A 10,850-nucleotide genomic window follows, 5' to 3' on the forward strand; every position below is an offset into this window, starting at 1 on the left:
AATTTTGCTAAACTTTATTGTTATCAAATTTATTGTTATTTTAATTTATCATTGTAAACAACTATAATTATATTATTTACCATTGTAAAGTATCAACTGTAAATCTTGCTAGACTTATATTTATCAAATTTATTGTTATTTATTATTATTTTAGTTTATCTAACAAACTATAATGTTATTCTTTACCATTATGTGATTCTTATTATAATATAAACTGTAAACCTAATATTAAACCCAATATTAAACAAAATATCAATATAAATATAGAAAAAAGCATTATCAAAATTCAATATTCAAATACAATATTAAGTTTTATTACTGTAATAAAACTTAAATGTAAGTCATATAACCATTAAATCATATCACATGGATTTACTTCATACTTCAATGTATCTATTCTCCTACCAACATAATCACGTAATTTTATTTCATGCTGCAATAATTAAAAAATAAATCCAAATATCAAGTTAAAAAAAAAAAACAAAAACTATAATCATATCATAAATAAATGTACCTATTTTCCTACAACATAATCACATAATTTTACTTCATGCTTCCATAATTAAAAAATAAAACTGAATATCAACTTTAAAAAAAAAACCTATAATCATATCATAAATAAATTATAGTTATATAAAATTTGATACTCAAAAGCACATTAGTTTCATTCCAATTCAAAACCACAAACCACGAAAAGCTACATTCACAATCCAACAAATATCACTTAAAAATTCCATTACAAATCACCACTATAAGCCTCCAAGCATCACTTCGAAATTCAATTCCGGTCCACCACTCTAACCATTTCGGAGACTCCCAACTGTGGTGCAATCTCAAAGACTTTCGGCTGTTAATGAAATTCCAGTTGCAATACTTGTGAGAAGACTTCAATATGGTGCCATTGCACTAACTCCAATAATTTAGTTAATTAACAAGTCTAGAAATATGTACACACGCTGAAAAGGTTGTTCAAAAGTTAGATAATTTTAATTTATGCACACAAAATAAAGTTTAAGACAGGATGTCAAATATTTGACCAACCTTCACAGTCCGACGTTTTTTATCTAACATCTGAAAAGGTGGTTTAAAAATTTAGATAAATGTAATTTATGTCTACAGTTTGAAGTTTAAAACACGGGATATCAAACATTTTAAATATACATTATTCCTCAACCTTTCATAGTGGGACATTTTCTATTTATCTAGGTATTTTTATGTTGATCACAGATTTTGGGAATATATCTAAATTTAACACTTGGGAGAGAGGCTAAACAATTGATCCCCTTAATAATAGCCAAATTCCAGAACATTCTAGAAATGTGCAATCCACATAAGGTCAGAATGCCCTACAACTCTTCGTAGCACAACATCAAATATGCTTCCATTTCCATTCATATCACTCATCTCAATGCAATTTATACTATCCACATGTGCTAGAAAGGGAAGTTGTCCTTGAACAGATGAACTAAATTCTAATAACTTAACCACCATATGGTTTGTTTATAGTTTCTTTAGTACTATATGTTTACTAAATGTTAATCCATGTGACCGTTTACTAATGAAAGGAACTAAGATTTTACTTACTAAAATTGTTGCAACCACTACCTTATTGTTTAATGCCAGTAACAAAATGTCAAAGTTGCAAAAGAAAGATGGAGAAACCCTCTTCGTCTGTAATTATCTTATTACCTTTTCACTCTTGAATTATCTATTTTTTTCAAAAAAGAAATTATTTCCTATAACTAGATGTAAAAGAAATACATTGTCATTGGACAGGGAGGATCTAGGATTAATATGTTGTGGCATACAATTTTTAAAAGACGCTCCATAGGAATCAATAAAGTTTGCAACATGCAGTGCTTAGATACCTCCTCTTGAAAGGAGATTCATAATATAGATTGTCTGCATGACCTGAAGTTTTTTGCTTTGCCTATAACTATACTGGGTACCTTTGTGCCCATGAACTGAAGGTTTTGTATCCTTTTGTAGCATCATTTGTTGTCGCTTGGTGTTCAAGAAATGTGGGGTATTTTTTGTGTAATCCGATGAGTCAATACAACCATGCTCCTCTTGTAGGAAGATGAAATATTTGGGCCCTGTCCTCGTAAAGATACATCCTTTAAATAAAAACAAAGTGTCTATGTTCTAATGAAGCCAAAGAGTCTACCGGATCATATGGGGAGTAGATTATATGATGATATGTCTCACCTATTGCAAAGAGTTATTTAGGAAAGATTCGTAGAATATTTTATTGGGATCCGATGAACATTCAGTCTTTCAAAGTCTATCAACAACCCCATTTTGTCATCGGTAGATCTGGGCATTGAAGATTGAATGAAAATCTAGTATCAATTCTTTAATGTTGCTTTTCGAGTTATCAAGGGACATAGAGTAAATTGAGACAATTCCATTAGCCCAATCAGTGATAGCTTTGGAATATCCAAAGATAGTGATCTCCCGAAGTCTGAACTAGTTAGCACAATGTAGAACCCACCATAAAGCAAGGAGCTTAGCTTGTGTGTAGGTACCAACCTGCCATGCCAGTGAAATCAGTATGAGTGTTCAACATTGATGTATATAGCCATTCCACTTTCCGGATAGGTTGAAGGAAGAGGGCCCATCAAAGAATCCAACCAATAAAGACTCCTAAATGTTAAAAGGTGGAGGGATAAGTGGTGTGTTGTGAGATGGGAAAGAACAAAACTCATGGTGATAGTTAATAATATTGCAGCAGGTCCACCAAATATTAGCCTCCTCATTCTCAAATATAAGAGCATTCTGAGACTACCAAATGCCCCAAAATGATGAAGAAGGCCAGTATTCTGTGGAAAAATAAGCCCGTTGTCCAACTCTAGAGATAAGAGACTATGTCAGAATGTTCCCAAGGAAGTGGATCTTCTAACGAGTGTAGAATCTTGATTCAAACTTAAGAAGTGAATGAGTAGTGGATGAAAAGTTGGTTAACGTCTTCTCCATTTGAGTTGCAAAGGAATCATCGTCTTGAACCCCAGAAACCCCTCTTGAAAAGTTTTTCCCAAGTGATGAAAATATTGTGAACTACCAACCAAGAAAACCATTTCATCTTGAGGGGGAAATTCCATTTCCATACCCTAGCGAACCAATGGTGAATCAGATTCATGCAAGGAGGCATAGTGATGAGGTTGTAGGCTTATTTTACAATGATCTTGTCTAATTGAGTTCCACCAACCCAAACAAGTTTGTCTTCAACATTAAAAGGAATGATCCTCAAAAGTTTCAAATTAGTAATGTAATTTTTCCATTCTAGACAAAGGTGGGAAGGAAAAAAGATTTCTGCAGCATCTGTAATAAGGTGAGGAGAGTTAAGGAGTTGAGATATATTTGAGCACGTGATAACCAAAATGATGTAAATATCTGATTAGGTCCAGTGATAAAATATGTGTACCAATCATCCAAACTAATGAATCCAGATTGATTCTAGGGGAAGGTCCCGAGCCAACAGATGAGTGAAGGTAAGAAAAATACCAATTTTTATAAGTTACCAAGTTGCGCCAAGAAATAGATATGTGTGATAGAATCGAATCACCATTTCATAGCGAGTCGTAGAAGCACAAATTTTGTAGATATTTTGCATGGATGACGAGTTGTCAAAGTCCCTCATGTCACACAAGCATCGAGAAAGTCTTAAGGAATAAAGACGAGTTGAAAGAGGAAGGGTATTTAATATTCCAGCCACCGAGTTTGACAGGGGGTGAAATTGAATCCAGTTTTTCCAAGTGGAATTTTCTAGTAGATTTCAGACCTCCCCAAAGAAACTTGGTCAAAATGGAGTTGATTTTGCTAATAACTCCTTTTGGAAATTTGTAGATGTGCATCGATTAAATTGGTATGTTGATGAGGATCAAGCATCCACCCAATGTTATCCACTTCTGTGTTGAGTGGGTAAACTTTTAATTTTATTTTCATAAGAAGCCAATCCAAATCTTTGATATTATAACCGAGTGGCTTCAATTTGAAACCAAGATATGTGAAACCCCTACCCAAGTGATTGACAACAACACTAAATTGATTTACAATTTCTAGAATCAGCCTTGCCTCCAGATCGCTAGATACGAGTCGAGATTTGGACTTATTCATGAGAATCCTAGATGAAGACTCGAAATCTTGTAAAATCGCAGCAATTTTGAGCCATTCCTATAGATCTGATTTCCCATGTTGAGGAGATCATCCACAAGGAGAAGGTGGGTCATTAGGACTGAATTGGAAATTAAACACCTGGAGATGAGCCCGCTATTGCAGGTAGCCTTGAATCTTCTTCTAAGTTTGTCCATGATGGTGATAAATAAAAGATGAGATAAGGTGCAGCCCTTTCAGAGACCATGGGATGCCACAAAAAATCAGTTCAAAGGTCGTTGATAGTAATGGAAAAGGAGGTTTATTTGATACAATATTTTATCTAGCCAATCATGAATAGGTTGGTTCGATACGGAACCTACCTATTCTGGTTCGAAGGCTAGTTCTATTGGTCTGTATTGGCAGCCTAGGCAAATAATTCTTTTTCGTAATTTTTAATTCTAACCCAACCCTCCCTCCCACCAAACTTATTTAAACACACCCACCGCCTCTATTTCACTCACGCTATTCATTTGGGTCTCTTCGAATTCTTGAGTTGAGTTGGGTGAAGAGAATTCAAAGAGCTTTTTGTAAGGTTGTTCTAAGCAAGATTTGTTGCAGATTTGAAGCGTTGATTGGAGTCTTGGAGAGTTGTTGAACTGATTACTATAGGATATTTTAGAGCTAGTTCGTGAATTTTTTTTCCTAGAGATATTTGGGTTTTATTTAGTGGTTTTATGATTAGTTGAAGGTGTTCATTTCTCGGGTAGGGAGGCTATTCCAATGTTCATTTGAAAGAATTTTGGAGTTGATTTTCTCCAGAAAATTTAGAGGGTAAATGAAGGTATTTTTTCCATCCATTATTGTGAGATTTTTCTCCAAAAATTTGTTTTTTTTCCAAAAAATTAAAAACCCTGGTGCTTTTAAGTAGATTTGTAGGGGCTGCTACAAATCTAATTTGGGAAGATTTTGGAGTTGATTTTATTTAGAAAATTTAAAGGGAAAATCAAGGTATTTTTCGCCATCCATTATTGTTCTATTTGTCTCCAGTTTTTTTCCTTTTCTCCCTCAAAATTTAAAACCCTTATTGTTTTTATGCAGAATCGATATTTGAAGTTTTTATTAGAAAAAAAAATTGTGGCCATTATTTTCTTCTATTTATTTCTCAATATGGCTGAAATTTGCAGAGCTATTTTGAGGGATTTCGTTGGCAAATTTGTGAGGGAGATTTTGGATCTAATTGAAGAGTTTGTTTTCTGATTTGTGGGAGCTTCTTCTCTTCTCAAAATTCACAAATCTTGTCCAAGTATTTTGTGGCTTCTAGTCTTCTTTTATTTTTCTCTTGAAAAAAATTGAAAAATAATTCTAAAAACCATAAGGTTTTCTATGCATATTTTCATTTCTTCCTCTATAAGTTGTCATGGCTCCAAAAAACAAGAATGATACAACTTGGGTTCACTTCTATTTAAATGAACAAGGGATAAAAGTCTACAACTATTGTGGGAAGAAAGTTAAGTGTGGGAGGACACATAGAATTATTGAACATCTAGCACATTGGAGAGGGAAAATAAAACCTTATTAAAATGTTTCTGATGATCTGAAATAGAGATGCAAAGTCTAATTGAAGACTACAATAGATAAGAGGAAAAAAAAAAGAGAATTAAAAAAGATATAGGCAAAAGTCAAAAGGATGATGCTATGCTCAGTGACCTTGATTTTGAAGAATATATGCCCAATTTTGAAAATTCCTCGAGTTTCCCTGCTAGAGTTGGAGAGGGTACTTCTGGACCTAGTTCAAGTGTTTTTAACTTCAAGAGGACAGTAGCTCGTAAAGGGATTGAATCTGACTTTGTACCCTCCACCACCCCTGGTTCTCAACAAAACCTTGATGCTAAATGGAAGAAGATAGAGAAGGAGGTTGCATATGAATGCATTGCTAGATGGTGGTTTGATGCAAACATAACTTTGAATGCTACTAATTTTTCATATTATCAACCCATGATTGATGATATAGCTTCATGTGGAGTAGGCTTCAAAGGCCCTTGCTTTCAGGATATCAGGGGGCCACTTTTACAAAACGAAGTCCAAAGAATACAAGAGTACCTTACAGAGTTCAAGAAATCATTGATCTAAACAAGATGCACAATTATGTTTGATGAATGCATTGATGGTAGATCTCACACCATATTAAATTTCTTAATTGTTGGTCCAAAAGGTACTATGTTTTCAAATCTATTGATGCACAATTTCTATTTCGTCTTTTGGATGAAGCAGTTATAGAAGTAGGGGTTGAAAATGTTGTACAAGTGATTAGAGATAATGCCTCTAACTATATTGTAGCTGGAAAAATCTTGGAGGAAAAACACCCCACCATTGGTGGTCTCCATGTGCAGTCCATGGTTTGGACCTCATGCTTGAGGATATTGGCAAAATTGAGTGGGTGAAGAAGTGTGTGAATAATCCAAAATCCATAACCAGGAACATCTACAACCACTCATGAGCCAAAGCCAATTTTTCATAGTGTCATCTAGAGGAGTTCCCAGTCAACACAGTCGAAGAATTTGAGAAAATCATTTTCATGAGGCAAACATCCAAATCTCAGGATTTGATGGAATGGAGACATTCTTTGGCAATAGAGACAATGTCATGTATCTGGTGTTTTTTTAAGAAACCAAATTGTACTGCAATGATATATATGGATAGAAAGAGTTTCCCTTGATTGGCCAAGGTTTTGGATATGAGTTTGTAGGTGGAATTGCACAAATAAATAGGGCATAAATCTGAGAAATATTTAGGCTTGTCATGCTTTAGGATTAGTGAGATGAAGGTTGTATTGGTGGCCCCATAAACCCAACCATGGATTATGGATTCTTCCACCATGTCAGTAAGTTCATTGATCATAATGTCTTGGAAGTGAAGGAATAGTCCTAAGTTCCATCCATTTGGGTCGTGACTTATTCCTCTTCCCGATTCTTTCAGAACTAAGATGACTTCCTCCTTAGTGACCGAAATTCCATGTATTCAAGGGCTTCCATGTCTGTCGCAGTGGGGTAGAAATCACATTGATTAAGTTTTTGTTGAAAGATATGTTGTCCCTCTCTTGGTATATTTCATTGAAGTGTTTGAATGGCTCCCCTTCAATATCTTTATGATATATAAGTAGGTTGCGAGAGTCTAATTTAATTCTCTAAATATTGTTTTTTTCCTGCATGTAATCTAATTATGAAAGAATTTGTTATTTTTATCTCCGTCCTAGATCCACATGATGTGGCTTTTTTGTTGCAATGCTTCAGCCTGTTGAAGCAATAATTTTGATTTGTCGCCTTCTAACTGTAATTTTTTTGTTTTCTAAGTATCGTAGAAGTATTCTGGGTCATTAGGGATCTCCATCACTTTACCTTTTTCTTCAATATTAATGATTTCCTGAAGCAAGTGCCTATTTTTTTCCGTGCCCATCTTTCAGTGGCTACTTTAAGCTTTCCGAGTTTATGGTTAATTATATCCATGTGTCTAGAGTTGGAATCCATATTAGTCATGTTCCATAAATTTTTAACCAGGTCAGTATAATCTGTCTCTTTAAGCCAAGAATGGTTGAATTTGGATAGTGGATCTATGTCCTGGTGTGATCCCATCCACTGTAACAAAATGGGAAAATTATCTGATATCTTTAAAGGAATATTGGAGGATGCTAGATCTCTCAGTCTAGTGGCAGTGTATTCATGGACGATGAATGGTTGAGTCATTTTGCAATTCCCTCAGTACCGAAGTGGCCATTTTTCCAAGTCGGTGCAAGAATATGGGGGATGATGTTCTTGAGATGTTTGTCCTTAAAAATGATTTGGAAATGGTCCTCTAATTGTTCAGGACAACAGTTGTGACCCCATCATTATGTTGAACCTGTGGTGAATTTAAAGTCCCCTACTAGTATAATGGAACTGAGGTTGAGATCACTGCTTTGTTCTGCCTTATTCTAGAAATCCTTGCGACGGTCATATGGTGAATAAATATTGATGATGCAAATTTGATATATGTTTCCACATTTACCTCTGGTGATAAGGAGTCCCACCGAGGAGATGTATGCTTTTAATTCATAGATGTTTGTATTCCACATAGTCGCTACTCCTCGCTGGGACTCCTTATCGTTGGAGACAGAGGTGTCCACATATATCAAATTTGCATCATTGTATGCTTTAAAGTCATAGATGTCCGATTCCACATAGTCACTACTCCTCTAGACAAACCGATGGTGTCAAAAATGCAGATGTGCCGTTTGGGGAAAATGTTTTATAGATGTGCCAAAGTTTTCTCCATGTAGGCCATAGTTTCTTGTAGTAGCACAATTCGAGGTTTATGATATGTCAATTATATCCCAAATGGATCATATTTTAGGTGTCGATCCTATACCATTGTCATTCAGGGATAATATGGTCATTAAGGGAGGTTGAATTTAGGTGGTTCATCTCTAAGAACCTGAGATTATGGAAGGTTGATATTCAAATGTGAAACCGGGGGGGGGGGGGGGGGGTGGGTAGGGTGGGGGTATTGTGGACTGCGACAATGGAGGATACTTGGAAATGATTGATAAGGTTGGTAGGGAAAATAGAGAATACAAAGATATTTTTATGTTTAGTCCTAGATTTTCTTCTCGTGGTGACCTTTTGCTTCTTAGAGCGGGAATGTGGAGCATTGTCAACATCAAAGAAAGATATTTTAATGGTCATAGATCCCATGGAGAATTTGTTTCCTCTTTATAGGACTTCAAGTTCGATGTCTTCAGAGAAAGGTGTGAAAATGCGCCCAGATGGCACCCCAAAATTGATAGGGGAGGAGAATTCTGGATCAGCAATAAATTGGCGAGAGATTAGTGGGATTGAGGTTTTGGGATATTTTTTTGTATGGTCGATAGGGGAAAAGAGGTGGAATGTGAGGTGGATTTCATAATGGGATTGATGGAGTGGGAAGGAGTTACTCTCAACTTTTGTGACAAACGTAGGGGTTGGGAGTTCACTAGCAAGGTCATGTGGACTGAGTTTATCAACAAGGGTTTCATGTTCAGTGTGGAGATGTGGGTAGTAGAAGGTGATTTAGGAGAGGGAAGGTACAATATACCAGCCTTTTTATGGAGGACAATGTTTTTTTATTTTTGCATCTTGATAGGGTTTAGCTAGAAATTGCATTGGAGGAAACAAAATAATTGGATTAAATTATCATCTATTTTAGAAATAGATGAGAAATTATATTCACAAACAAACTTGACATTAGATATATATAAAATTTATGTATACAAAGAAAACAACCTAGATTTAATACTTAGGTAATTTATATATAAATGTAAATCACATTTGATATTTTTTAAGTAACAAGTTATATACCTTCACCTTGTCTCTAATGTCAATCGTAATTTTATGTGGATTCACTTAGGTCTATAGGCCTTTGTTTTCATAGAAGGAATTGGCATTTGTAGAAGTATAATCCCGTGTATACCTTCACCTTGTCTCTGATGTCAATCGTAATTTTATGTGGATTCACTTAGGTCTATAGTCCTTTGTTTTCATAGAAGGAATTGGCATTTGTAGAAGTATAATCTCGTGACCTTTCAATAATCTTCTCAATGCACCAATTGTTTACATCATCATGACAAAAGTAGGCTTGTGTTTGGAAAAGGCCATGTAGTTAGTGCCCACATTTTCTATTGAAAATAAAATAGTAAAATAGAAATAGTCAAATCAACTCTAGCACAAATTTCAAGATAGAGGATGTATTAATTTGTAAATAAAATGTGAAGTTAAAATAAAAAGAAATGGAGAGGCTCTAAACTTAACACCATTGATGTAAAAAATTTGATCCGGAATATTTTCGAAATCAGAAATTTAAATAATAATTGTTAAGATAAAGATAACTATGAAAGAAACATTTCAAAATATAAGTAAATAATTACACATATAAATTCTAAAAATTAAAAAACACACATATAATAATGAAATCTACATAAAATAAAATAAAAATAAAATAAATTATATATATATATATATAAAAATAAAATAATGCCTAACTATTTACATATTAATTTTTAATTAAAAAAATTCCAATTTCCAAAACATTTATTTATATAATAAAAAATAAATAACAATAAAGAACCGAATTGTCCATCTTTTAAGAGTCATTTAAAAACCCTTTGAGGACCCAAAGCATCCACCCTAAGGAGTCACCTAGAAACCCTTTTGAACTTTCGAGCATGGGTTAGAAATCATAATAACAAGATTATTATGCCAATAAAATTTGGAAAAAGAAAAAATAAATACTATAAAGCTAATAAAATTTGAAATGGGAAAAATATTTTCCTGCATTTAAGTGTATATAATAATGTGTATTTAATTTGCTATATACTTTAACATAGAAGTATATATGATTCTTTATATACTTCAAATATAAAGTAATTTGTATTTAGTTTTTATATGTTTTAAAATATAGGTATTATATTTTAATGTGTATTTGATTTATATTTTAAAATAATAGTATACGTTTTATAAATAAATAATATAGTTAATTGAGTTTATTTTAAGTGTTTGGGTGGAATAATTATTATTTTCTTTATCAAGATTTAAATTTGGTAACTTAACATATTGACACTCTAGAATAGAGTAATTTTGGTTTTCTCTTAAATGAGTCTATATTGAGGGTTGACCTAATACTAACAATCTTTTGTGCCCTTAAGCTGAGAAGAAGGTTGACTTTCTTCTCTAGGAAATACCCAATGC

Source organism: Pinus tabuliformis, chromosome 5_2 (assembly GCF_031772625.1).
Source record: "Pinus tabuliformis cultivar Carrire ecotype Pingquan chromosome 5_2, CPIR1, whole genome shotgun sequence".
NCBI classification, from domain to species: domain Eukaryota; kingdom Viridiplantae; phylum Streptophyta; class Pinopsida; order Pinales; family Pinaceae; genus Pinus; species Pinus tabuliformis.